The sequence below is a fragment of the Asparagus officinalis genome, chromosome 3, assembly GCF_001876935.1.
Source record: "Asparagus officinalis chromosome 3, Aspof.V1, whole genome shotgun sequence".
Classification (NCBI taxonomy): Eukaryota; Viridiplantae; Streptophyta; class Magnoliopsida; order Asparagales; family Asparagaceae; genus Asparagus; species Asparagus officinalis.
Genome location: NC_033796.1, coordinates 13,257,305 through 13,262,812, shown reverse-complemented (window position 1 = coordinate 13,262,812; position 5,508 = coordinate 13,257,305).

Here is a 5,508-nt window from a genome sequence, read left to right as displayed (position 1 = left end):
AACTTTAATATATATTATTATATTATGCTAGTTCATAGACGCTATTGTTATAGTGCCTTGGAACTTGGTATAGTGTAGTTCTTTTTGGGCTAAAAATTTAAATTAGATTAAAGTTTGGACTAATAAGTAAAAGTATTTTTTTCATACCAAACTATTGGGTACCACTGTGTTTATGAACAGTGGTAGACCCATTAGTTGTGGTATATCATACTCCTTTTAAAAGCACGAGTTCAGGAAAAAATTTTCATGGTCAATATTACCCTTCACTATTTTGGATATTTCATTTAAATATTAATCTTTTTAAAATTTAATCATATCTTATCTAATTCCACGTAAACTATCTATAGCTCAACAATTTAAAAAAAGTTATTTTAAATATTTTATTTAAATCTTAATCTATCCAAATGCGAATGAGATCTTATATTAATCATATCATACTACTTTTAAAAGCACGAGTTCAGAAAAAACGTTAATGGTCAATATTACCCTTCACTATTTTGGATATTTCATTTAAATCTTAATCTTTTTAAATTTTAATAATATCTTATCTAATTTCACGTAAACTATCTATAGCTCAACAATTAAAAAATTTATTTTAAATGTTTTATTTAAATCTTAATCTATCCAAATGCTAATTATATCTTATATTAACTCCATATTAACTACCTATAACTCAACAATTTAGAAAAAATAAGATAAAGAAATTATACGTGGATAACATATTATAATACATGAAGTATTAAAAAACCCAAAAGTTTCAAAAATTGTATATAATATCCTTAAAAGTTTAAAATTACACAAAACACCTCGACTTTTTAAAACTTATAAACAAACAAGAAATCTAAAAATTTAAAATTTGTAATTAACACCCTCAACATTTTAGAAATTACTGAAACAACCTTAAAAGTTTAAATTATAAAAAACACCCTAAAATTCAGAGATTTCAAAACTTAGCAATATAATAGATGGATTTCTAGAATTACCATTAAGCACTTAAAATTTTAAAATTTGTAAAAAATAACCTTAAAGTTATAAAAATTATAAAAACTCTCCCAAAAGTAAAAAATTATAAAAAATCCTAAAATTTAAAAACTTATAACATGTACACATCAAATTTAGAAATTATGAGTAGATCATTGAAATTTTAAATTTTTTAAAAATAACCCAAATTTTAGTAATTGTAAAAATACCTTCAAATTTTACAGTTACATGAAATATTCTAACATTTAAAAATTTACCAACAATACATGAAATATGAATTATAAGCACCCAACTTATAAGTAAAAGTTTTCATAAAATACTATCAAAGTTTAAAAATTACAAAACACATCCTCAAAAGTTCAAAATCACAAAAAAAGGCTGAAATTTTGGCAAAGAAAAGAGGAAATGTTTGATATTATAACATTAAGTTATATAAATTTAAATTTCAATTTAAAATTTATCATCTCTTTTCAACATCTAAAAATAGTCTAAGTTGATGCCGGTAAAAAATAGCAATTACCGTAGATTAAAACTATCCAATTTAGGAATAAGAATTTAAAAATATATGATAGATTAAAAAGTAACACTACTGTATAAATTCAAGGAACTGCATATAATTTTAATAATAACATCCATTGATATATAGAATAAAAATTAATAAAAGACTATAATATAATATAATATGTTAGCATTAACTGATTATAATGTATAAACATTTATATCTAATGTTGATAATATTTATAGGGTAAAAAAATACAATGAGATATGTATGGAGAAACCATTAGAAAGTTCAGAGATATCATTTAAAAGAACTAAGTTGTTTTCGTTTCAAATAGAGAAGTGAAGAAAATAAACTCAAAATTCAGAAACATTCATGAATCTGACAAAGAAGCACTGACCGAGTTCCCCCTAAAGAACATATTAAACAATTTTGTCCTAATTAAAAAAGTATTCTTCATGAAAGATACAAGAAAAATTAGTAAGTATTTATAAACTTTCATACTTTATTCTTAAAATACTAAAGGAATCATAAACTTAATATAAAATTATATATAAATAATCTTGCAGTAGAAACAAAAGTGAAGCCATTGATCAACTATATTACGAGATATAATAAGCTAGATAAGATGAGCAAAATCACTATAATTGACAAAAAATATGCACATGATACTTAGTTACCATAGCGTAAGTAAAAAAAATTAATATTGATATTTTTCTTTTTTCTTTATAGTGCCATGACTCTGCAAGTAACCTTATTTGGGGATATGACTACCAACGAATGATCAATTTTTAGGGACACGATCAAAGATAAGCAAAGTAACCTTATTTGGGGATATGACTACCAACGAATGATCAATTTTTAGGGACACGATCAAAGATAAGCATGTAATAGTACTGTCAGGTTTCAAGATCTTTAAATATGAATGTAACATATTTTACAATTAAAATTCTTATTAAAGGTCACTAAACATAAAATTCACCTTATATCTATCTCAAATCTGTAGAAAAGTTATGTATGTCATCATAAATTGTGTTAATATACAACTTATTGAATAAATAAGAGAATGATAATTAAACCAAGCAAACATCCATATAACACGACAAAGAAAAAATAACATCCATATTACACTTCAAAGCTAATATGTAGGGTTTATTCAGAACAAGCTGCTAAAAACAAAAGCATCTCCATCAAGGCTCTTTATAAATACAACACAAATCATCTCCATCAAGGCTCTTTATAAATACAACACAAATTTAATTTATTGAATATTTTATAGAATAGCTTAATTTTTTGAGGAAAAATCATGAATCTTTAAATTTATTGAATATTTTATAGAATAGCTTAATTTTTTGAGGAAAAATCATGAATCTTTAGAAGAGATTTTCATAAACTCTTTTAATATTTTTATATGGTTATGTGGATGCTTTTATCATATAAAAGTGTACTAAAGTTAGTATTAATCTTTATTTTATGATTTTTTCTGAAGTCTATCAATGATTAACAACAAAATTTATATTATTTTTAGTTTCATTGTAGCACATTTTTAATTAATCATCTTGGATTATTAGCTTTAATTATCCATCCTTCTTTTATGACGCTATTTCTTCAAGTATTTTTTACTTTTACAACATTATACCTTCTCAAGTCAAGCTTGATTTCACGTCGATCTAAATAACGTGCAAATTCAAATTAGCTTTAGATTACATTTATTTCTTATCAATTCAATTATTGACGTGAAAATTTTAAATTTGGTGTAGCCCATTCAAACAAACATTAAAGAAAATAAATAATCATAGTACTAAAGTTTAAAGACATAAGTGAGCAAAAACAAGCAAAGTGGAACTAAGAAATAAATTTTAGTAAGGAAATAAATCAAAAATACTTAATCATAGTATTTAATCACGTGCATTGCACGTGCATAAAACCTAGTATAGATAAATTTACGAGTTTAAAATTTTTAGGATTGAGTTAAAACTTGGAGCATATATTCACAAAATATCACAAACTATTAAGAATCTTATAACAAATATCATAAAATTTTTTCCTTATGGAAAATGTACATTACAAACTTTTGGATATTCTGTCCTTACCCTCTCACCTTTAACATTGTTAGGATAATCACCTTTAATATTGTTAGGATAATCAAGGTTTGTGATTTTTGAAATAAAAACTGTTTATGATAGTTTGATGCAAAGCACTAAACAATTAATAATATAGCTTTGTGAGAATTATATGAAAAATTCAAAGCCCTTTTGACCCTTATATCAGAATTCTGAAATTATAGTAATGGCTTGAAGTTATATATTTATATTTTGATATTGCCTTCACATATTGAAAACCCTTTGATGGGCGAAAAACCTGAACTCATATAAAGATGTTAATTTTTAGAAAATCCTCTTTAAATTTTTGGACGGTAGACTTTAAACATCGATTTATCTGATGCCATCTTAAAACTCTTTTAATTATTCCATCTAAATTACAAATTTATGGTGAGAACGGAGTATTATACTTTTACATACCAACAGAACTTATCCTAAACTCTGTCGGTCCCTACCAACTAGCTTCTTAATTAGCAGTAAACGGTCGTCAACTCATTTGGAGCATTCAATATCCCCAAAAACTTCATTTAGACGGATCGAAGCGCATAATAGCAAACTCGTATTATAGTTAACTTGTCTCTTACCTTGCTTCAGCATGACGCTCACGGGTCTTAGTCTGGATACACCCGTTGCCAGGACAGAAGAAAAAGCCCATTTAGCAAGCTGACAAATCTCGTGGGCCACTTTCCAACGGCTAAAACAAAGAGAAAGATCCAAAAGTTTCACCAAAAAGAGAAAAGCCCCTCCTCGCCCTTGGATTCCTCCGTCATTGATCCACGGGTAAAAAAAAGGCCCATTAGCGCACTTTGCACCCAAAGTGGGATTCCACGATTGTCAATTATTCTGGACTGATGACGATAATTGGCGGTAGCGAATTCTTTGATCAATATTGTATTGACCTTTTTCATCTGCGGTATACTTATCAGTTTTTGTTGTTTGTTTTGTGTTCTTGAAGGAACTTTAACATGTGCACTGAGAGAGGTGTGCTCTATACACTGCATTCTTAGATGTAGGGGTATTTACGTCACTCTCTGTCTGAGGAAAAGCTAGTCAAAAGGAAATTAATAAGAAGGAAGTCATGTGATTTGTGGTTGGGGGTGACCAAACCTAAAGTTTAACGGTATATTTCATAACATGAGAAGACAATTGATCTGCCTGCACATTCAAAATCCGTTACTCAAGAAAATTGAGCAAACGTTTGTCTAGTGACGTTCTTCTCAATATCATATCCCCAGCTCCTTTACATGTAACCAACAAACATGTTTTGGATTGTTGAAAGTTTAAATCTTCACGCATAATAGTCCATTGCTCAATAAAATTATGATTTTATGATTGATTAGAAGGTAATATCATAATAATGTTACAATAAATTTACTTGGAATTTTCCAAAAAGTGACCCAGTTAATTTAGTGGATGTTTGGTTCAACAAGAATTTTGGCATTTGGTATGGATTACAAGTTTTGGGATCACAAAGTGAGTTTTTTTGTATTTTGGGATTCCATATATGATGTTTGTTTTAAGAATTTTTTTTTGAATATTGAATTCCAAAAGTGCAAAAAGTGTCTAATTTTTAGAATTTGCCAAATCCTCTCAATTGGAGAATGTTTTGACAAATCTCATAAATGGGTGTGCTTACCTCACAATTGGAGAGAATTTGACAAATCCAAATTTTCTCTCAATTGGAGATGATTTGCCAAATCCTCTCAATATTATAAAATTTTGGCATTTGGTAATGCAACAATTTGAATTTAAAACAAACAAAATATTATAAATTGTAATATTTCAAATCCCAAAATATTAATAAAACAAATAACATTTTAGAAATCCGAAAACATAACAAAACCCCTATGAATTTCAAATCCCATAGTAAAATACATATCCTAAACTCATTTGGTAAGTTTTTTTCCGAGCGAGCGGTACCAAATT